Source organism: Gossypium arboreum, chromosome 11 (genome assembly GCF_025698485.1).
Source record: "Gossypium arboreum isolate Shixiya-1 chromosome 11, ASM2569848v2, whole genome shotgun sequence".
Lineage (NCBI taxonomy): Eukaryota > Viridiplantae > Streptophyta > Magnoliopsida > Malvales > Malvaceae > Gossypium > Gossypium arboreum.
Genome location: NC_069080.1, coordinates 57,650,008 through 57,674,900, shown reverse-complemented (window position 1 = coordinate 57,674,900; position 24,893 = coordinate 57,650,008). Strand labels below are relative to the sequence as shown.

The 24,893-nt window shown below is 37.8% G+C and overlaps 1 long non-coding RNA gene across 1 annotated transcript; it reads left to right on the top strand.

The window, feature by feature from the left end:
* Window positions 1-1,658: 1,658 nt before the first annotated feature.
* LOC128284351 (uncharacterized) lies at window positions 1,659-24,656 on the top strand. The gene is made up of 2 exons (XR_008274773.1): window positions 1,659-1,759; window positions 24,464-24,656. It is a non-coding gene; the product is annotated as an uncharacterized LOC128284351 (long non-coding RNA).
* The last annotated feature ends 237 nt before the right edge of the window (window positions 24,657-24,893 follow it).

Sequence of the window (24,893 nt, the reverse complement as noted above, 5' to 3'; positions counted from 1 at the left end):
GAAACTTCCACTTCATTTCATGCTACCAGTATACAACAAAAAGTTCTCAGTAAATTAATCAAGTGTTGAATTTAAATCAGTTCATTCTAATAAAATCTACCCGGGAATTTTCCATTAGAATTAATTCATCAAAACAAAATCATGGCAAGAGTTGATTGTAGGGAATGGGGCAAGGATAGTGAAGACTTGGGGACTGAAAGCCAGTGTTGTAACGCCCTAATTTTCAAGAATTCTGTGAATGTTGGCATAGGTTTAATTATGTTAGTGGGCCTCTAGAAGGCCCAAACTTAAGATAGAACCCGGTAATTTTAGTTAATTTTTGTTCCATAAGAAAAAGGGGGTGAAATTATGAAATAGAACCTATATGAAAATGTTTGAAAATGCTATAGGCTAAATTGAAGTGGCCAAATAAATAGGAGTGCAAAATAAGAGGATTTGCATGACAAACCTCCCATTTTACATGAAGTGGCCAGCCATCATGTTTTTGTAGACAATATGAGCACTTGATATCCATAATTCATGGTACAAATTGATAATGGGTTAGGTAAATGTTCCATGATAATGGGTTAGGTAAATGTTCCATGAGAATGGGTTAGGTAAATGTTCCATGATGGGCATTTCATGTCTTTTGTATTAAAGAATTAAATGGATGAAATATGAAATTTTATTAAAAAAAAAAGGGGTGAAAAGAACAAAGTTTTGTCCATCTTTGTTCATCATAGCCTAAAGTTAGAGAAAATAAACGAGAGGAGAAAGCTCTTGAATGTTCGGTCACTTGGGGAAGAAAATTTAAGGTAAGTTTTTGGTACCTTGCTTCTATTTTGAGGTTCATGAGTTCTTCTTAATTCTACCTTAACTCTTGAAGCATATTTTGGTTTTTAGTTGTGTTGTGAGCATTTAGTCATGAATTAAAATGAAGGAAATGGTTGTTGTTTCATGTTCTTTCGATGAAAAATGGAAGATAGGTGAAGTTGAGCCAAACAAATGAGCATGCATGTGCCTTAGATGCTAAGGGGAAAAATCGGCTAATATGTTGTTCTTTAAAATGATGAAATGGAGATTATACTTAAGTAAAATCATAGATATGTGAGGATTGATTGGTGATATACATGTTTAAAAAAAAAAAAACATGCATGCAAGTTATGTGTGAAAGAGTGATTTGGTAATAAATCTGCTTGGGACAGCAGCAGTAACGTGACTTTGGAAAATCACCATAAATTGTGGGAGATGAGCTAGAAGCTGCATAAATTATGTAATTAAAGCTTAATGAGTCTAGTTTCAAATGGAATAAACGAGAACATATTTTGAATTCTGTACAATGAGAAATTTGATTCGTAATGAAGAGTGGTCAGATTAGTCAAACAGTGAAACATGCGAAACTTTGAGAAAAATCTGGTATTGATTGGCTAAACAAAAAATTATGAAAATTTTATGGATATAAGATATATGAGTCTATTTTCAGGGAAAATTAACGGCACTTGATTTGGAGTTTCGTAGCTCCAGTTATAAATGATTTAGTGACTGTTGCTCAGGAAGACAGCTTGCAGTGAAATTATGATTATGTGGTAAACATTGACAAAAATTTGTTAATGAGTTGCTTATTGATTTCTTATAAGCTTACTATGATCTGTAGGTGTGGTCGGCCGAATATTGTAAGGGGTTAATACGTAGTTTGTATTTGAATAGTTAGATTAACGTGTTAGTAATCCAATTGAAGGCGGTTCGTGTGTGGATCTCGTCAGCATATCGTCGCAAACAGGTGTGTAACTAACACCCTCTTTCTTAGTCTGGATCGGCAAAAGTCGAAAAGCCGAAATGCCGAAAACCGGTATTTTGTAGATTTGCGAGTGTGCGAATGCTCATGAGGTAAATCGATTAATGTTTTTGGTAAACTGCAAAATTTGGATTGCAAAGTGCATGATTTCTGTGCCCTCGATATTTTTGGGCTTAATGGGCCAAAATTAGAATGATGGGCCAACGGGCCCAATTCGGTAAGAACCCTCGGTAGTGATTCTGTTAGTACGTGAAAGGTAGGAATATGCATGAAAAACCCTAAAATAGATAAATTACTAAAATACCTTTAAAAGTGGAAAATTTACAGTTTTACCCCTAGGAGATAAATTAACGAAATACCTCTAGGGTTAAATTGACCTAAATGCATGTTTGACTGTTGTTATTTACTGTATGCCATGTTGTTATTATCTGATGCATGAGACTGGGATATTGACGGAGGAAGTACTGAAAGTGGCTTGTCCACGTACTGGAGGCTTTGCCTTAATTTACTGTTAATTGAGCAGCAAGGTTGCAAGCTGTGGAGTGTTAAATTTGGGTGGGTTGAGCTATTCCCACATGGAGTGTATGGCTGGTACGGGTGGAGTGTAGTGGTTGGTGGGTTGAGTAGTCTCCCAAATGGGCTTGCATATGTTTCTGAAGTTGCATGCATTTTGAAATGGGCCTATGGGCCATCTTGTTATCTGAATAAGGGCTAAGGCCCACTTATTGTGTCTGAAAAGGACTCGCCCATACCACTGTTACTGAATGGGCTTAGGCCCAATAGGCTTGAGCTGACTTGGGCTTTGAATGGGTTTTCCTTACACACTGAGTTTCCCAAACTCACCCTTTTATTTTCATCCACGCAGAAATCCCCAACCATAGTGGGCTTGGAGTCGTGAGGGAATTGAGTGGCCACCCGCTCGAAAGTTTGATTTTCTTCCGTGAACTGGACATCCTTTTATTTACGTTTGAAGTTTTGGGTTTTAAATGTAATAAGGCCGCTTAATTATTTTTTATGGTTTTAATATGTATTACTAAGATAGGTATTACTTATTTTAACTGTTGAAATTGGATAGCTTTAGGCGCGTTTTCAAAAACAACAATTGATTTCAAAATAACACGACAACAAATAAAGCTTCCGCAATGAAAGTATTTTCCAAAATTAATCACTTTTCCTAAAATGACTTAATCAAATCGGTTTCCTAGAAATATCCATGACGTTAAGGTGTGGCAATGGCGGTATGCATGTCTAGGATTGGATCCGAAGGAGCTTGGTACTTAGCGATCCGATGGACTCACCACCTCTTTTCCGGTTTCCTACACGGTGCATGACTTTCATTCACTTTAACCTATAATGAAATTATCTTTTAAAACACTAAGTAAGTTTTTCTGGATCAATAATATAAAATGTTTTGAACGCATGTTGGATCCGGTCATAACGTCTGGGCCGGGTTTGGGGTGTTACAAGTGTCGAAACCCTTTTTTATTTTGAAAACAATAGGAATTGACTTTTTTTTTAAAACCGAATGTGGAGTCGCCATCAATCTCTTGATTTAGGTGTGATTGGGCCACCTACTAAAATGCTCTATTCATGAAAAATCAAAAAGTGGGTTCAGGAGTCGGTTACGCATGAGGAAGGGTTATCGCCCTCATTACGCCCAAAAATTGGTACCAAATTGATTTGATGCTGTCCTTATATCAAAAGTTTTAAAAGAAAAGATGTTCTCAAAGTATGATTCTTTTTTAACATGTTCGAATAGTTTAAATTAGTGGTCAAAAATCCTTCATTTCAAAGATATGCAGTTTCATACCCAATACGATTGGATGCGATCCCTTATACCTTTAAAACACGATTGATTTTTGACTTTTGAAAAAAAACATACATTAAAATTATAAAAGGTTATCCAAATATTTGGTTCTCCGGAAAAGTCATACCCAGTACGATTGAACATGATTTTCCGAATTCCACAAATATTAGATATCGCCTTATTCCAGAATTTTTGAATAATAGAAATTTAGAAATTTGCTTAAACATGTTTATTGAAAATAATTATGATAAAATACGAAGTTCAAATCAAATTATACATGAAATATTTAAAACACAAATTCATTCAAAAATTGATAATTCACATGATAACTTTAAATAATGTATTAAATACAAAAGAAGAAAAATACATGATGAGGTATAATTCACATAATAGATTTTTTTGAGACATGCACATATGATATAGGAATAATTATTTATATAAACAAAATATGAAATCAATAATACATATAAAATTAGATTATCTTATAAATTATATACAAATTTAGAAATAATTATTTATAAAAATAACATGGAGATACCTACAAGATTAAATTGATTTTGCTATATATGTACATATATATATATATAAAGAAATATTAAAATGAAATACTAACTAATATATTAAAAGAATATAATATAAAGAATTTCCGAACAATAATTTTATAAACAAAAGGAAAAAGATTTTTAAAATAATGATTTAACCATTAAAATAATATATGCAAAAATATTTAAATGAGACATTACATAATAGTTAAAATAATATGATATAAATACAAATCTCAAGATAATGATTTTATAAAATAAGGTATTAAAATAATTTGACACACATAAAAAACAAAATGGATTTTCAAAATTCATAATGAATAGAAGATTCAATTTAGAATAATATAAGTACAAGTATAGAAAAAGATTTGAGTTAAATGCTATGCAAAGTATTAAAAATCTATGATATAAAAACTACAGCCTAATTACAAATAAAACACGAAAAAGTAAAAAAATATTAACATAGATCAAAATAAAAAATAAATGAATTTTAAAAATAAGCATTATAAATTAAAATCTCAATAAAATAATACATGTACAAATACATAAAGAAATATTGTACAAATGTTAAAATAATTTGATATAAAAACTTTACAATAATGATTTAATTTTTTTTATCAAAGTAGCTCAAAAAAAAGAATTAAAAAATGAATACTAAACGGATTTTTAAAAAAAATAATGATGAATTACACGAAATAAAGAAACTCAATTAAAATAAAGTTAAAATGAAAAGGATAATTAATAAATTAAACTATTGAAATAAAAAAACTAAAACACAATGTGCGAGAATGTGCAGGATCAAAACTGGAAATATACCGAGTCTCAAAGCACAATGTTTAAATCCGGCTAAACTGAAATGCTGCACAAATTCTAAGGAGAAATTTAAAACAAATAAAATGTGAATAAGGACTAATCAAAAGTCAAGGCGAAAGAAAAGGACTATATGCTAAATTAACCATCCGAAGTGCCAAAGTGTGGATCCAGCTCATGGCACCGTTTTGAATTCTGCATACAATCAATTCTAAAAAACTAAAATCCAATATGCAGCCATTTAAATGCCAATTAAAAAATATATATATATAAAAAAAAACCCCAAAGACCTATTCCCTCTTCTATCTGCCGTTTCATCTTCACATAATGCTCTCCATTTTGGAAGAGCCTTTCAGCCTTGGCATCTTCTTTGATTCGATTTCAACAAAACAAAGAGAGGAAAGCCATAGCCTCTTCACACTGTAAGTCTTTTCTTCTTTTATTTCTTTCTTTCGGTTTTGAATGCGAAAAATAAACTAAAAAAAACAAAAGAATAAATCGAAAACAAAATTAAGAATCTCAAGAACTTTCAATCACCTTTTAATTTCAGTAACCCTTTTTTTATTTTGGTATGCATTTGTATTTCTGGAAAAAGAAGAAGATCCCTTTTACATCATTCCTCTGGCTTTTTATAGCCGTATAAAGAGGAATAAATAAAAATAAAATAAAATAAAATGGCCTTGGATTTTCTGTTATCCTTACTGTCAATTGCTTTGTAGTTGTTAATCCGCTGTGTGTGTATGGCGCAGATCTTTCTTGACATGGCGAGGCCGCTCGTGAGTGTGTGTGAAGGCTTCCGAAGTTTCACTGTTTGGGGCTGTTGTGGTGCTTGCGGCGCATGGAGACTGCAGAAACCTTTAGGGTTTCTGAAAGAATTTAGACATTGGGCCTTTTTAGGTTAATTTTGTTTGGGCCAAAGGTTTAGTTTTGGGCTTTTATTGGGTGTTGGGTTTTGTACTAGGCTATTATAATTTGGGGTTAATGAGTTTTGAAATTTGGGCTGTAAATGGACTGTTAAAGTTTGGACTTTTTATTTTTATTTTAATTTATTTTTGGTTTATTCTCTGTTAACGGGCCCGGGCGAAATGGGCCTATTACAGCTACCCCTCTTTGCTCATTGTCATGTAACGAGAATAGAGTAAAGAATTCAAATAGGGCGAATTTTGCCTGGTTTTGCTAAATCTTGATTGCAATTTTAGGGAAATAGAATCGGTGGCTCAAATCTGCTCTATTGCCGATACATGGAGATGAGATTCATCATCTACGAAGATCTGCTCTGTGACATCCCAAAATTGACCATAGTCGGGAAGTGGTTTCGGGACCGCTAAACCGAGTCACCGACATGTTCGAACGTAATATTTATTGTCTAGAATATGTGAAAATGCATGTGTGAATTTTGAATTCTTTGATTTAGTTAATTTGATTGTGAATTGAAAGAAAAAGGACTCATGTGAAAGGATTTAAATAGATGTGGCTAATTTTAGGAGATTAATAAAAAGGATGAAGTAAAATAAATGGACTTGCATGTCAAATAGCCCATTCCTAAGGGTAGTGGCCGGCCATGTCAAGAGTGATGGGCAAGGGAAAACATGTTTCAAACATGTTTAGCTAATGGATTATGCTTGAAAGAATAAAGAAATGAAATTGAAAAAAATAGGGATATGATGAAAACAAAAGAAAAAAAAAAGTGTTCATTCTCTCATTTTCTCCTTGCTTGGCGAATATACTAAGAAGAAAGGGGGAAAAGCTTGAGAAAATCAGCCATGGGAGCTTACTAGACTAAGGTGTTTTGATACAAGAAGGTATGTTTTATGCCACTCTTGAAAATGCATGCATGATTTGGAGGATTGGTTCAAAATTTTCCTTGAATCTCAAATCGAAACTAAGTTGTTAGGTGAGTTAAATTTCGCCATGCATGTTGTTTTCCTTGGTGAGTGTTTTGATGTTGTTGTGATGAAAGCATGGAGATGAGTGAGTTCGAATGTTTAACAAAAGGAAATTTTGTGCCATTGAGTTCTTGTTGTTATGTGTGTGTGCATGAGTATTCGCCATGCTATAGAATTTATGTTGCAAAATGATTAATGCTTAATGAGATGTATAATAGTACTTGTGAATGAGCTTGAGAGTATTTAAACAATTAGACATGAAAAGGGTGGTAATGAGGCTGAAAAATTGTTGGATGGTTAATTGGGTAAGGAATGAAGCATTCGGCCATATGGGGTATAAATGGGCATAGGTGTTAAATACCTTGTATTGGAAACTTTGATAAATAAGTAGCAATAAATTAAGATGAGATTGAGTAAATTTTCAGCTTAGTTGTGTTAAGTATTCGCCAATAACCATAATAATGCATGTGAATGCCGTATGTTTGTGTTTGATGGAGAGGTAAATTGTTTGATTTAGCTCAAGAGCAAAGGGGAACTAGATTGGACAAAGGAAAGGAGAAAGCAAACGAGTAGCCGATTTGGAACCGTTCTACCCCAAACAAAGTAAGTCATTAAGCACATATGTTTGATATTGCTTAAATGATTGGAAAATCTATGCAATTGTGTTTAATGGAATGCTATATATGTATAAATGAAATTGTATGTGTATGGAGTGAGGATAATTGTTGAATGTAAAAGAAATAGTGGAATGTGTAGAAAGTTTGCTTTCGGCACTATGTGTCTTGGGCAATACGTGTGTATGGTGACGAGATTGGCACTAAGTGTGCGTGCTGGAAATATATGGCACTAAGTGTGCGTGCTGGAAATATAAGGCACTAAGTGTGCATGCTGGAAAAATATGACACTATGTGTGCAAGCTGGAAAAATACGGCACTGGGTGTGCGAGCTCGAAGGGTATGGCACTGTGTGTGGGGGCTTAAATTGCGTGGCACTAAGTGTGCGAAATCGAGTGGTAAGCACTGTGTGTGCGATTCTATATATATGGAGGGTGTGTCTCCATTGAATTGAGTATGGACAGCGGATCGGTAAGTACCTCGAGCTCATGACGAATAGAGAATACGTTCATGCTTGGGGTTGAATTTGGTAAGCCTTAAATCTATGTGATGATTGAAATTGTATGGTTGTGCTGGAAAATGAGTTAATGTGTAAAAATGCTTCGATTATCTTGTTGTGTAGAATATGAAATGTGGATGTATGACTTGGTACGAGATTGGACCGAAAGGTCCGAGGTACTATGGTATAGATTCGATATGGATGAGTACCTAGCCTCGTTTGTTGTACATGTTGTAGTAACTTTATCAGTGGATTGATGAATGCTTATGACTTCTGAGTTGTAAACTCACTCGGTGTTTTTCTTGTCACCCATTTTAGGTCTCTCGGACTCGTATTGTTTGCGTGATCGGGACCGTCGTTGAAGTCATCACACCGGCTGAAATCTTGTGGTATTGTTTTCGTTGTTGAAGAACATTTGGCATGTATAGGCTATTATATTTTGTCGAATTGTGGGTTGTAAACTTTAAGCCATGTGAAAATGGCCTATGTGGTCGTCGAGCGGGATGCTAGAACCTATAGCCACGAGTCTTAGAAACTCTAATTTTGATAAGGTGGCCATAATTTGTGTCATGTATGATGGATGATTAAGGCCAAGGAAAGATTCATGAAATTGGCATAGTCTACTGCAGTAACTGTTGCGGACAGCAGCAGTGAGATGAGATTGAAAATCACTAAAAATAGTAGAAATAGAATTAAATAGTGAGTAAATTATGAAATTGAACCTTGATGAATCTATTTTATATGGACGAAACGAAACGACCATATGAGCAGTATACTGAGAAATATTAAAGTTCTCGGAGACAGGGCCAGAACGGTTTCTGGGTCCCCTGTCACGACTTTGAAAATTTACCATAAATTATCCAGAAAGAATTAGGGGTCATGCCTTATATGTACAGATTCCATTTTGAGTCTAGTTTCATTAGAAACAAACGGCACCAGTATTAAAGCCCTGTACAGAGAGATATTCAAGTTGAAACGCGTGAAGGTCAGAGCAGTCGATCCCTGTAACATGGGTGACTTTAACTAATAAACTGTACCAATTGGCCCAACCAAAAATTCTAGAAATAAATCCATGGATGGGTATGTGAGTCTAAATTCAGGGAAAATTTACGAAGCCAGTTTCTAAGTTTTGAAACTCGAGATATGATTTTTAAGGCGACGGTGATGCAGTTTTCCAGCCTGACTGGTAATGTCAAATTGGTTGGTACCTTGAGAGGATTTGGCCGTTAACCCCTCGTGTCCAACACCGGCGACGGTCACGAGTTAGGGGTGTTACAATTTTATTGGTATCAGAGCTATGGTTTAGTCGGTTCTAGGACTACCATAGAGCGTGTGAGTCTAGCTATACATGCCAAATTGTTAGTGCCTAATAATGTGGTGACTTCTGACGGTTGAAATTTTTGTTTTGATTAGCGATGGAACCCGGGATAGAGAGACCCTTGGCGGATGACGTTGAAAGTGTAGCGGCTGCTCCTGCGCAAGGGACACCGCCTGTTGAGCCTCAGTCATCCGCGAATAATCAAAATGAAGGGGCGAAACAAGCCTTCTTCACCATGATGAATGAGTGGGTCGCGCAATATGCCCGAACCAATCCGGCTGTCCAACCATTCTCGAATTTAAATAATCCACCCCAAGAGCCCGTAATGCCATCGATTCATCGATCCTGTGAGGCTGAGTAAACCACCTGTGGACTTGATTAGGAAGCGTGGGGCCGAGGAGTTTAAGGCCATAGTTACCGACGATGCCGAAAGGGCCGAGTTCTGGCTTGATAACACCATTAGAGTGTTTGATGAACTGTCATGCACACCGATGAATGTCTTAAGTGTGCTATATCTTTGTTGCGAGACTCACCTACTATTGGTGGAGGACCTTGATTTCCATAGTCCCAAAGGAACAAGTTACTTGGGATTTCTTTCAAACGAATTTGGAAGAAATATATTAGTCAACGGTTCATCGATCGAAGCGTAAGGAGTTCTGGAACTCAAGCAAGGCCGTATGATCAGATCTCGAATCTGAACATGAGTTCGTAAGACTTAGTCGGTATACTCGGAGTGTGTGGCTGATGAGGTTGCTATGTGCAAAAGATTTGAAGAAGGATTGAATGAAGAGTTAAAGTTACTAGTGGGAATTTTGGAGATAAAGGAGTTCGTGACATTAGTCGAACGAGGCTCGCAAGGCGGAAGAACTTGGGAAGGAGAAGAAGAAGGCTGAATTTGAAGCAAGAGATTACCGTAAAAGATCAACGAGTAAAGCTCCGTTCTCGACTGTAAAGAGGTTCAGGGAGGACACCAGTAAGTCGAGGGCGACTGCGAGAATTTCCATTAGAGCCCGACCATTGACGGACTCCCGAGCTACATCGGTAGCTAGTGTGGGCAATAATCGTCAAGAGAGACCTGAATGTCCCCAATGTGGAAGACGACACCTAGGTGAATGTTGGTGTAAGTCTGTTAGCAAGACTCACATGAGATGTGGTTCAAGGACCACTTCATTAGGGATTGCACTGAGCTAGATGAGAAGAATAAGATGCAAGGTGCGAGATCTAGTGGGGCGACGACTAGAGGTAGACCCCAGGGTTTCAGGAGGTAGGGGTGGTAATCGAGGGAGCCACCGACACGGCTGTTCGATCCGAGACCCGAGCTCTGCTAGAGCATATGCCATCCGCAGACGAGAGGAGGCATCCTCCCCGACGTTATCACCGGTACTTTTACTCTCTTTGATACTAGTGTGATTGCATTGATTGACCGGCTCTACTCATTCATATGTATGTGAAACTTTAGCATCCAAGAAGACTCTACTGTTGAGTCTCTCGAGTTCGTAATTGAGTGTCAAACCCTTTGGGTCAATACGTACTCGTTGATAAAGTGTGCAAGAGATGCCCCCTAATAATTCGAGAATCCTGTTTTCCGGCCGATCTGATGCTTCTACCATTTGATGAATTCGATGTTATTCTTGGTATGGATTGGCTGACCGTACATGATGCAGTGGTGGACTGCAAAAGGAAAACCATTGATTTGAGGAGTGCAAATAATGAGGTAGTCCGAGTCGAGTCTACTGATTTAAAAGGAGTGCCAGCGATAATATCTTCTATGACCGCTCGGAGATATGTGAAAAAGGGGTGTGAAACATACCTTGCGTATGTGTTGGGAAGTAAAGAGACGGAAAAGAAACTCGAATCGGTATCAGTGGTTTGTGAGTATTCAGATGTTTTTCCGGAGGAGTTACCGGGATTGCCACCGGTTCGAGAAGTGGAATTCGGCATCGAAGTTGTACCGGGCACTACGCCGATCTCAATAGCTCCGTATCGTATGGCATTAACGGAGTTAAAGGAATTGAAGGTTCAATTGCAAGAATTGACGGATAGAGGTTTCGCTCGACCGAGTTTTTCTCCATGGGCGCACCAAGATTGTTTGTGAAAAGAAGGACGGAAGCATGAGGTTGTGCATCGACTACCGTCAACTCAATAAAGTGACGATAAAGAATAAATATCCGTTGCCACGAATTGACGATTTGTTTGATCAATTAAAGGAGCCTCGGTGTTTTCAAAGATAGATTTGAGGTCGGGATACTATCGGTTGAGGTCCGAGAATCGGACATACCAAAACCGCTTTTAGAACAAGGTACGGTCACTACGAATTCTTGGTGATGCCGTTTGGGCTCACTAATGCCCTACGGTGTTTATGGATTTAATGAATAGAATTTTCAGGCCATACTTGGATCGGTTCGTAGTTGTATTTATCGATGACATTTTGGTCTATTCGAGAGATGAAACCGAACATCTTGAACACCTAAGGCTAGTGTTGCAAATCTTACGAGATAAGCGATTATACGCAAAGTTCAATAAATGTGAATTTTGGTTGAAAGAGGTTAGCTTTTTGGGGCACGTGGTGTCCGTGACGGTGTCGGTGGACCCGAACAAAATTTCGACCATAGTCAATTGGAAACCTCCAAGGAATGTTACCGAAGTTAGGAGCTTTTGGGGCTTGCGGTTACTACCGACGGTTTGTAAAAGGATTCTCGATGATAGCCACACCCATGACAAACCGCTTGAGAAAGATGTCAAATTTGAATGGATGGAAAAGTGTCGGAAAAGTTTCGACCAATTGAAAACCCATTTGACGAAAGCTCCGGTTCTAGTACAAACCGAATCGGCAAAGAGTTTGTCATCTATAGTGATGCCTCCCTACTTGGGTTAGGTTGCGTATTGATGCAAGAAGGTCGAGTTGTGGCCTATGCGTCGAGACAATTAAAGCCACATGAGAAAAATTATCCAACCCATGATCTCGAATTGGCTGCCATCGTATTCGCCTTAAAGATATGGCGACATTACTTATTTGGTGAGAAGTGCCATGTGTATTCGGATCACAAAAGTCTCAAATATTTGATGACTCAGAGAGACTTAAATCTGTGACAAAGACGATGGCTCGAGTTGTTAAAAGATTATGAACTCGTCATTGATTATCACCCGGGAAAGGCTAATGTGGTTGCGGATGCCTTAAGTGAAATCACCTTTGTTTGCTTTACGAGCAATGAATGTACACTTGTCTATCCTACCCGACAATGTGTTAGTAGCGAATTAAAGGCCAAACCATTGTTGGCTCATCAAATTCGGGAAGCTCGAGAAAGTTGATGAGGAGTTGCTTGCAAAACGGGTGAGTGTGTTCTGAACAAGGAATCAGAGTTTCAAATTGATGATGACGATTGTTTGAGGTTCAGAAGTCGTCTGTGTGTTCCAAAGAATTCGGAACTTATTTCGACAATTCTAAATGAAGCCCATTGTAGCCGAATGACAATCCACCCGGGGAGTACGAAGATGTACAACGATTTGAAACGTCGGTTTTGGTGGCATGGTATGAAACGAGACATCTCTGATTTTGTTTCGAAATGTTTAATATGTCAACAAGTGAAAGCGGAACATCAAGTGCCATCGGGATTACTTCAGCCGATCACGATACCCGAGTGGAAATGGGATCGAGTCACAATGGACTTTGTATCCGGACTGCCATTGTCAGCAAGTAAGAAGGATGCGATTTGGATCGTTGTAGATAGATTGACTAAGTCGGCTCACTTTGTCCCCGTACGTACGGATTTTTCAATGGACAAACTAGCCGAATTGTACGTTTCTCAGATTGTGAGACTACACGGGGTGCCTATTTCCATCGTGTCGGATAGAGATCCGAGATTTACCTCGCGATTTTGGAAGAAGTTGCAAGAGGCTTTGGGTACCAAGCTGCATTTTAGCACTGCTTTTCATCCCCAAACCGATGGTCAATCCGAACGGATAATTCAAATCCTGGAGGATATGTTGAGATGTTGCATCCTTGAGTTTAGTGGTTCATGGGAAAGATATTTGCCTTTGATTGAATTCGCTTATAACAATAGTTTTCAATCAAGTATTAAGATGGCGCCTTACGAGGCCTTGTACGGGCGTAAATGCCGTACACCATTGTTTTAGACCGAGCTCGGTGAGAACAAAATTTTTGGAGTGGATTTGATTAAAGATCTGAGCAGAAAGTAAAAGTAATCCGTGAAAATCTGAAGATAGCCTCCGATCGTCAGAAGTCGACGCGGATCTAAAACGAAAAGACATTGAGTATCAAGTGGGAGATAAAGTGTTTCTTAAAGTTTCGCCTTGGAAGAAGATACTCGATTCTACCGTAGGGCAAATTGAGCCCGAGGTTCATCGGGCCATATGAGATATCCGAACGAGTCGGTCCGATCGCGTATCGTTTGATTTTGCCCCGAGCTCGAAAAGATTCACAATGTTTTCATGTCTCGATGCTTGACGATATAGGTCGATCCATCGCACGTAATTGCTCCATCGAGATTGAGATTCACCTAATTTGAGCTATGAAGAGGAACGGTTCGCATTATGAGGCGTGAAGTAAAAGAGTTGCGCAATAGGAAAATACCGTTAGTGAAGGTGTTGTGGCATAAACACGGAATGGAAGAAGCCACTTGAGAGCTTGAGGACTCTATGAAAGAGCGATACCCGAGCCTATTCACCGATAAGATTTTCGGGGACGAAAATTTCTTAAGTGGGGGAGAGTTGTCACATCCCAAAATTGACCATAGTCGGGAAGTGGTTTCGGGACCGCTAAACCGAGTCACCGACATGTTCGAACGTAATATTTATTGTCTAGAATATGTGAAAATGCATGTGTGAATTTTGAATTCTTTGATTTAGTTAATTTGATTGTGAATTGAAAGAAAAAGGACTCATGTGAAAGGATTTAAATAGATGTGGCTAATTTTAGGAGATTAATAAAAAGGATGAAGTAAAATAAATGGACTTGCATGTCAAATAGCCCATTCCTAAGGGTAGTGGCCGGCCATGTCAAGAGTGATGGGCAAGGGAAAACATGTTTCAAACATGTTTAGCTAATGGATTATGCTTGAAAGAATAAAGAAATGAAATTGAAAAAAATAGGGATATGATGAAAACAAAAGAAAAAAAAAAGTGTTCATTCTCTCATTTTCTCCTTGCTTGGCCGAATATACTAAGAAGAAAGGGGGGGAAAAAGCTTGAGAAAATCAGCCATGGGAGCTTACTAGACTAAGGTGTTTTGATACAAGAAGGTATGTTTTATGCCACTCTTGAAAATGCATGCATGATTTGGAGGATTGGTTCAAAATTTTCCTTGAATCTCAAATCGAAACTAAGTTGTTAGGTGAGTTAAATTTCGCCATGCATGTTGTTTTCCTTGGTGAGTGTTTTGATGTTGTTGTGATGAAAGCATGGAGATGAGTGAGTTCGAATGTTTAACAAAAGGAAATTTTGTGCCATTGAGTTCTTGTTGTTATGTGTGTGTGCATGAGTATTCGGCCATGCTATAGAATTTATGTTGCAAAATGATTAATGCTTAATGAGATGTATAATAGTACTTGTGAATGAGCTTGAGAGTATTTAAACAATTAGACATGAAAAGGGTGGTAATGAGGCTGAAAAATTGTTGGATGGTTAATTGGGTAAGGAATGAAGCATTCGGCCATATGGGGTATAATGGGCATAGGTGTTAAATACCTTGTATTGGAAACTTTGATAAATAAGTAGCAATAAATTAAGATGAGATTGAGTAAATTTTCAGCTTAGTTGTGTTAAGTATTCGCCAATAACCATAATAATGCATGTGAATGCCGTATGTTTGTGTTTGATGGAGAGGTAAATTGTTTGATTTAGCTCAAGAGCAAAGGGGAACTAGATTGGACAAAGGAAAGGAGAAAGCAAACGAGTAGCCGATTTGGAACCGTTCTACCCCAAACAAAGTAAGTCATTAAGCACATATGTTTGATATTGCTTAAATGATTGGAAAATCTATGCAATTGTGTTTAATGGAATGCTATATATGTATAAATGAAATTGTATGTGTATGGAGTGAGGATAATTGTTGAATGTAAAAGAAATAGTGGAATGTGTAGAAAGTTTGCTTTTGGCACTATGTGTGCGGGCAATACGTGTGTATGGTGACGAGATTGGCACTAAGTGTGCGTGCTGGAAATATATGGCACTAAGTGTGCGTGCTGGAAATATAAGGCACTAAGTGTGCATGCTGGAAAAATATGACACTATGTGTGCAAGCTGGAAAAATACTGACCTTTGGGTGTGCGAGCTCGAAGGGTATGGCATTGTGTGGGGGCTTAAATTGCGTGGCACTAAGTGTGCGAAATCGAGTGGTAAGCACTGTGTGTGCGTACTCTATATATATGGAGGGTGTGTCTCCATTGAATTGAGTATGGACAGCGGATCGGGTAAGTACCTCGAGCTCATGACGAATAGAGAATACGTTCATGCTTGGGGTTGAATTTGGTAAGCCTTAAATCTATGTGATGATTGAAATTGTATGGTTGTGCTGGAAAATGAGTTAATGTGTAAAATGCTTCGATTATCTTGTTGTGTAGAATATGAAATGTGGATGTATGACTTGGTACGAGATTGGACCGAAAGGTCCGAGGTACTATGGTATAGATTCGATATGGATGAGTACCTAGCCTCGTTTGTTGTACATGTTGTAGTAACTTTATCAGTGGATTGATGAATGCTTATGACTTCTGAGTTGTAAACTCACTCGGTGTTTTTCTTGTCAACCATTTTAGGTCTCTCGGACTCGTATTGTTTGCGTGATCGGGACCGTCGTTGAAGTCATCACACCGGCTGAAATCTTGTGGTATTGTTTTCGTTGTTGAAGAACATTTGGCATGTATAGGCTATTATATTTTGTCGAATTGTGGGTTGTAAACTTTAAGTCATGTGAAAATGGCCTATGTGGTCGTCGAGTGGGATGCTAGAACCTATAGCCACGAGTCTTAGAAACTCTAATTTTGATAAGGTGGCCATAATTTGTGTCATGTATGATGGATGATTAAGGCCAAGGAAAGATTCATGAAATTGGCATAGTCTACTGCAGTAACTGTTGCGGACAGCAGCAGTGAGATGAGATTGAAAAATCACTAAAAATAGTAGAAGTAGAATTAAATAGTGAGTAAATTATGAAATTGAACCTTGATGAATCTATTTTTATATGGACGAAACGAAACGACCATATGAGCAGTATACTGAGAAATATTAAAGTTCTCGGGAGACAGGGCCAGAACAGTTTCTGGGTCCCCTGTCGCGACTTTGAAAATTTACCATAAATTATCCAGAAAGAATTAGGGGTCATGTCTTATATGTACAGATTCCATTTTGAGTCTAGTTTCATTAGAAACAAACGGTACCAGTATTAAAGCCCTGTACAGAGAGATATTCAAGTTGTAACGCACAAAGGTCAGAGCAGTCGATCCCTATAACATGGGTGACTTTAACTAATAAACTGTACCAATTGGCCTGACCAAAAATTCTAGAAATAAATCCATGGATGGGTATGTGAGTCTAAATTCAGCGAAAATTTACGAAACCAGTTTCTGAGTTTTGAAACTCGAGATATGATTTTTAAGGCGATGGTGACGCAGTTTTCCAGCCTGACTGGTAATGTCAAATTGGTTGGTACCTTGAGAGGATTTGGCCGTTAACCCCTCGTGTCCGACACTGGCGACGGTCACGAGTTAGGGGTGTTACATGCTCCACTGCAACATCAGGGAGATAAAATCTTCAATTCTTAGTCTGCTTCCTTGCTACCTCAGGAAGATAAAACTCATTCTTCAACCTGCTCTCTTGCTACGTCAGAGAAATAAGGCTTGGTGGTAAAATCTGCTCCATTGCCGATACATGGAGATAAGATTCACCATCTACGAAGATCTGCTCCGCTGCAACTTCAGGGAGATAAAATCTTCAATTCTTAGTCTGCTTCCTTGTTACCTCAGGAAGATAAAACTCATTCTTCAACCTGCTCTCTTACTACGTCAGAGAAATAAGGCTTGGTGGTAAAATCTGTTCCATTGCTGATACATGGAGATAAGATTCACCATCTTCAATCTGTTCCACTACTGTCTTAGTGACATAAGATCTTCAAATCTCAGTCTGTTTCCTTGCTATCTCAGGAAGATAAGACTCATTCTTCAACTTGCTCTCTTGCTACCTCAAAGAGATGAGGCTTTGAGGCTTAAATCTGCTCCATTGCCAGTACATGGATATAAGATTCGCCTCTTCTAACCTTTAATCTTTTGTCTGCTTTTCTCGAAAAGATAAGACTTAATCTTCAACCTGCTCTTAGGGCTTAAATCTGCTCCATTGCCAATACATGGAGATAAGATTCATCATCTACGAAGATCTGCTCTGCTGCAACTTCAAGGAGATAAAATCTTCAATTCTTAGTCTACTTCCTTGCTACCTCAGGAAGATAAGACTACAATCGCCAATCTGCTCTCTTGCTACCTTAGAGAGATAAGGATATTGGCTAAAATCTGCTCCATTACCGATACATGGAGATAAGACTCGTCATCTTCGACTTGCTTCGCTACTGCTTAGGGAGATAAGATCTTCAATTCTCAGTCTGCTTCCTTGCTACCTCAGAAAGATAAGACTCATTCTTCAACCTGCTCTCTTGCTACCTTAGAGAGATAAGGCTGGTGGCTAAACTCTTCCCCATTACCGATACATGGAGATAAAATTCACCATCTACAATTTGTTCTACTGCAACTTCAAGAAAATAAATCTTGGGGCTTAAATCTATTCCATTGCCGATACATGGAGATAAGATTTGCCTTTTTTGATCTACTCCACTTCTGTTGAGAGAAATAAGATCTTCCACATTTAGTCTACTTCCTTGCTACCTCAAGAAGATAAGACTACAATCGCCAACCTGCTCTCTTGCTACCTCAGAGAGATAAGGTCAATAGCTAAAATCTGCTCCATTGCCAATACATGGAGATAAGATTCGCCATCCACAATCTGCTCCACTACTGCTTAGGGAGATAAGATCTTTAATTCTCAGTCTGCTTCCTTACTACCTCAGGAAGATATGACTCATCTTTTAACTTGCTCTCTTACTACCTCAGAGAGATAAGGCTGGCAGTAAAATCTGCTCCATTGCCGATACATGGAGATAAGATTCACCATCTTCGATCTGCTCCACTGCAACTTCAGGGAGAAAAAATCTTCAATCTTCAGTCTACTCCACTGCAACCTCAGGGAGATAAGACTTGTTATAATCTGCTTTACTACAACTGACATTTCAACCTGCTCCACTGCAACTTCAGGGAGATAAGGTTTGCAATCTTCGATCTATTCTGCTGTAACTTCAGGGATATAAGATCTAACTTCACCGATGTACACCGTCCTCTTGGACCTGTCCTGTAGACTTGGTTTCATGTATCATGTTTATCCAAATAATTAAGATGTTATGATCAAAATGAATCAAATGCTCCTAACTAGATGTGTTATGCTAATGTCAAATAATTAGGATGCTATGATTGAAATGAGTCAAATGCACCTAACTAGATGTGATGCTTATGTCAAATAATTAGGATGCTATGATCAAAAATGAATCAAATGCTCCTAACTAGATGTGTTATGAATGCCAAAATGAGAATGATATATATTTTTTTTAAAAGATCATCGCTCGTTGTTCACCATGGTACTGCCACTGATTTATTATGCTACCATCTTGTTCGACTGGTATTCTTGACAGAAAACCCAAAGAAACAATCACATCCTGCTCAGCAAGCTTGCCCCGCTGTAATTCTAGAGTCCCTTACACTGTAACTTCTGGGACATAAAGTTTGAACTTCCCACTGCAACTTCGGGGGAATAATCATTTGATTTCTTTTATCCATCCTTCTACAACTCAGAGGTATAGGATCTTCAATTAATTTGATCTGTTACACTATTCCCTGTGTATAATGAACAGATGTATACACCTGATATCTGCATGAATACAGCATACTATTTTTCCTCAAGAATAACCCCATTGCTTATTCTTTGCCGGGATTATAACACCAATTAATACCTTTGACAGAAAATCCAAGGAGATAATCTCATTTTGGGCTTTAAATATTTTCAACCCGTAAGCTTGGTGAGTTTTAAACAATAGTCCTATTTCAGGTTCTTGTATTATTTAGAAACTCCCTAAAGCAATATGCGAAACTTCCTTTATGAAAGTATTATTAGTCCAAAAATAGTTATTTCAATGCAACATGCTTGAAAAAGATCATAACCATGGACAAAAAAGGAATTAATTGAGAACATAGCTTGAAACAAACAAGCAAATGCAACCAAGAAAGAAATCTATTAGGACGTGACCTGAAAAGAACAAGGTAATCAAAGATAACAAACAAAAAATGGGTCAAAATGGAAAGCTAGGTGCCCCAGATATCGCAGCTTGAGCTTCTCTGTACTAACTTCTTGAGGACCATTCTGAGCTCAATCTGTATTTATGGGATCCGGAGTACTTTGTCAATGCCCCAAGACGTAACATTCTTCTTTCATTGTTAATTCAGGTATAGCAAGGCTATTGTATGCCCCATTTTAATCCAAATCTGAGCCGTTCTTTTTGGGTTTTCAACTCAAATCCCCTTTGGTCTCAAAGCGCCCTTTGCGGGTTTTCGCCCTGGCCTCTCATTTTTCTTTCTTTTTCAATTTCTTTGATTGATTCTTTTTTTCTTTTTTTGATTTTTTCTTTTTATTTCTTTTTTTTTTAAGGTCTCAAGGTGCCCTTTGCGGGTTTTCACCTTGGCCTCTCCCATAGAACACTCTTTGACTGCATTTTGAATTCCCTGAATTGGGCAAATCCTTTCAATCAAAAACAGACCTTCTTTACCTAAGGTCCATCTTAGTTTGGCATATTTCTTCCTTTAAAGTCCTTTTGTATAGGAAGGATCTTCTTCAATATCAAACTCCCCTCATGGAATTCTCGAGGATAAACCTGCATCATTTGATTGTGACAAATATCTTTTAAATTTGACTGATCAGGATTGGACCCATTCTGATTCATCCAACTTTAATTCTGCCAAGACTCGAAGAAAAGGAATCTCGATTTCAAAAACTGTTTCAGTTCTATAAATCAATATGTTGCCCCGGTGAAAGTCCAGGCCCATGTTTAACAAATATAAAGGGTAAATGATAACTTCTTTATGCCAATCCTTACAAGACTCAGTCATTTTTCACTATGACCCTTGTACTGTTGTTTGCTTTTCTTTTCTTTTTTTCTATTTTTGTACTTTTTCTTTTCTTTTTGAATGCCTTTGCTACACTGTGATATAGTGTCTGATATTTGAATAGACTGCAAACTTTTGACATTGTGCAGTTGTATTAGAAATGATCCTTTCTGACATTACTTCTCAGCAACCTTTTTTTTTTAATTTGATGACTATCAGTCTTGTAATATTGACATATGAAGCGACCTTCACCCTCTTCGTGGAGTAATCAATGGCTGCCAAGATAAATCAATGAGAATGACCTGATAACATCCTTGTCCCATATAGAGAAAATCTGTGAAGAAATGAATGTGGCTTTAACCAATGCAATCCCCTTCTATGGTGGATCAACAATACCCAAACCTCATGATTAGCGTGGCTACCATGAAAGCTTTTACATGTGTCCTTCTAGCACTGTATAAACATTTTGTATCATCCACAGATCTTAATATCTCAAATATATCTCGACATGATCATGTGAAAACATCGTTGAATTTCTTGAAGTAACTCAAAGACAATTCATTTTGTCCCTGTGGTGACTCAGGTTTCAATTTTTGCCCATTGTTCACAATGTCCATTGACCCTTCATAAAGTAGGATCTGTTTTTTCATCTTGTTCTGGCGTCCTTAACAAATCAGGAAATAAGTCACAATCTCTGTCATCTTCAAAGTCCTGAGATCCGCTTAAACACCTATCTTACCCCAAAAGGGAGTCAGTTACAGTGTTGTTCATGTCATTGATATCTACGGACCTATTCTAAGTACAAAGGCCAATTCCAAAGAATAAATTATTTTAAGGATAATTATTTGTATGGTATGATCATGAATGAGGAATGAGAAACGATGAATGAAAGCATATTTAAAAAGAAAATAGTCCAAAGAGCAAAAGAATATACAAAGAATGAAAGAATATTTATTTAAAAAGAATGCATTTTATTAAAATAAAAATTTTTGGACACAAGCCTATTTCACAAAAGGATTCTTATTGCCCCTAGGCTTAAGGCAACAAGCGTGTTTTGAACATTACTCTAGATTAGCTCTAAAAATACAGGGATCTCTGCCACAGTCCCATTGCTTAAAACACCCCCAAGTACATAAGGGTTTGGAAACCTTTATTCCCTGGACCTCTCTTTGGATATGTCATTCAGATTCTCTTTGATGATTAGTGGTTATAACCCTTGGCTGACCTATGTTGACCAACGATGTTCACTTTATTTTTCTTGTTTCCCAGAGTTGACCTTTTGGCACCTTCTCCTATATCTATTTTCCCATTTCTTATCGCATCTTCAATTATCTCACCAGACATTACTATATCTGAAAAGCTCAGAGTAGCGCTTCCCAACATATAATCAATGAACGGGGCTTTCAAAGTATTGATGAAAAGCATCGTAGTCCCCTTCTCCAAAAGAGGCGGTTGGACTTGTGTTGTTACCTCTCTCCATCTTTGGGCATATTGCCTAAAGCTCTCGTTTCGCTTCTTTTCCATACTTTGTAGGGTAATTCTGTCGGGTGCCATGTCTGTTACATGGCTATACTGCTTCATAAAAGCCTGTGCTAAGTCCTTCCATGAATGAATTTTAACACGACTCAATTGATTGTACCATTTAGCTGCTGACCCGATCAGACTGTCCTGGAAGCAATGAATTAAGAATTGGTCATTGTTAACATACCCTATCATCCTTCGACAGAACATTGTGATGTGAGCTTCAGGACAACTGGTCCCATTGTACTTTTCAAACTCTGGAATCTTAAATTTTGGTGGGAGTACTAGATCGGGGACTAAACTTAGATCCTTAGCTTCAATCCCACAGTAGAAGTCAACATTCTCCATTGCTTTCAATTTTTCCTCCAACCTCCTATACCGATCCTCAAGTTGTCTCGGCAATTCCCTCTCATCTTTTTCCATTTCATCCAGATCAAGAACTTAAAAATGGGTTAGGTTGCCCCCCGGATTGGAGCTTGAGTCTATCGGGTAATCCGCCGGTGCCGAGTTACCAGCCTGATATTGCTGAGTTTTGATAATAGACACACCTTGCAGACACATCTGAACATTTTTTGAGGTGAAACCTGGAGGGTAGAGAGGCTCCTTATTGTCCTTCCCAGTATTGATCATGGAACTTTTCCTTTCTTCAAGCCCCTTTGTCAGCAATTGAGACAACTGGTTTAACATATTCCTTTGAGATTCTAGCACCAGATCTTTCATATCCTGCCTAATCTTCGCTAGTTACTCTTGCATCTGTATTTGTAACTGGCCTTGCATCTCTCTTTGAAGTTGTTCAAGTCTTTCCAATCTTTGGTCCATATCTTTTGTCTTAGCACGGGTACCGTAACGACACTTGGTTGGTAAATTTTTGTTGGTTCTCAGTTTAAATAAAATGATTTCAACTAATTAGGAACCCCTTTTATGAAAATTTAATGCAAATGATGAAATGATACAATGCAATGCAAATGCATGGGATGAATGCAAAAGAAAGAGAGATGTTGATTTTCAATTTAATTCCATTAGAACAACTTTTCTAGAAAACAAATCCCTTTACATAAAACGGATTACATATACAGCATTATTTTCATATTCCAGGCGAAGACACCGATCTCTTTTCTTCGTGAAATCCAAATCTCGCAAGCCTCTAATAAATGCCTCCACTAGCTCTTCTTTGCTTGATCCAGGCTACGACTCATTATCCTCACGACGTTGATCATTAGAAAAATCGGGATGCAACAGCTTTCGAACAATCTTTATCAGCTTGAATTTTCAGGTAAGGACTTGTTTTTCTCCACGAAATGTCAGCCTTCTTCCGTCAATTTAGACAACCTTATTATAATCCACTTCATCAGGAAATTCGTTTTCTTATGACAAGCTGCTCTATTTAGCAATCAAATTTGAATCAACACCTCCTTTCTATGATAATGTAATGCAATGCAATTATAAACAAAACAAAAAAAAACCACGTTAGTACAAGTGAAATAAATATCCAATAAAGTACCTATTCAGGTGACCACTAAATTTGGGCAAGGTTCTACGTAAGGTGGATTCTCAAGGTTCACTATATGTGGTTCAGTTCTAGAGAAAGGGTACCTGAACCAATAGATTCCTCAATTCTCACCCATTATAGGCTCATATGAATCGAGCTCGGTTCAGGGGAATACATTTCACTATGACCATGCGGAGATGAAAATCTCACGAAATCATAGGTACGGATGTATCCCGGAAGCAATCCACTAGCCCGTACGGAGGTGAAAACCTTACGAAAGCATAGTTTCTTACCCCCACTTAACAGGTATAACCACAGCGATCATGCAATGCAATGCCATATTATTCTACAAGACTCGAACCAAAACAATTATGCAAACAAATGCAATTAAAATAATCATGATCTTCAAAACAAATTTTCAATTCTTTGACAAAAGGACAGCAAATAATCAATTTTATGGCCTGGCTCTCTTCGTTCAATCCCTAGTGGAGTCGTCAAGCTGTCGAAACCTTTTTTATTTTGAAAGCAATAGGAATCAACTTTTTTTTAAAACCGAATGTGGAGTCGCCACCAATCTCTTGATTTAGGTGTGATTGGGCCACCTACTAAAATGCTCTATTCATGAAAAATCAAAAAGTGGGTTCGGGAGTCGGTTACGCATGAGGAAGAGTTAGCACCCTCATTACGCCCAAAAATTGGTACCAAATTGATTTGATGCTGTCCTTATATCAAAAGTTTTAAAAGAAAAGATTTTCTCAAAGTATGATTCTTTTTTAACATGCATATGTTTACTGATGTTGCATGCATTTTGAAATGGGCCTAGGGGCCATACTGTTATCTGAATAAGGGGCTAAGGCCCAGCTTATTGTAATCTGAAAAGGGCTCTGGCCCAGTACCACTGTTACCTGAATGGGAGCTGACTTGGGCTTTGAATGGGTTTTCCTTACACACTGAGTTTCCCCAAACTCACCCCTTTTATTTTCATCCATGCAGGAAATCCCCAACCATAGTGGGCTTGGAGCTGTGAGGGAATTCGGAGTGGCCACCCGTTCTGAAAGTTTGATTTTCTTCTGGTGAACTGGACATCCTTTTATTTACGTTTGAAGTTTTGGGTTTTTAAATGTAATAAGGCCGCTTAATTATTTTTTATGGTTTTAATATGTATTACTAAGATAGGTATTACTTATTTTAACTGTTGAAATTGGATAGCTTTAGGGCGCGTTTTCAAAAACAACAATTGATTTCAAAATAACACGACAACAAATAAAGCTTCCGCAATGAAAGTATTTTCCAAAATTAATCACTTTTCCTAAAAATGACTTAATCAAATCGGTTTCCTAGAAATATCCATGACGTTAAGGTGTGGCAATGGCGGTATGCATGTCTAGGATTGGATCCGAAGGGAGCTTGGTACTTAGCGATC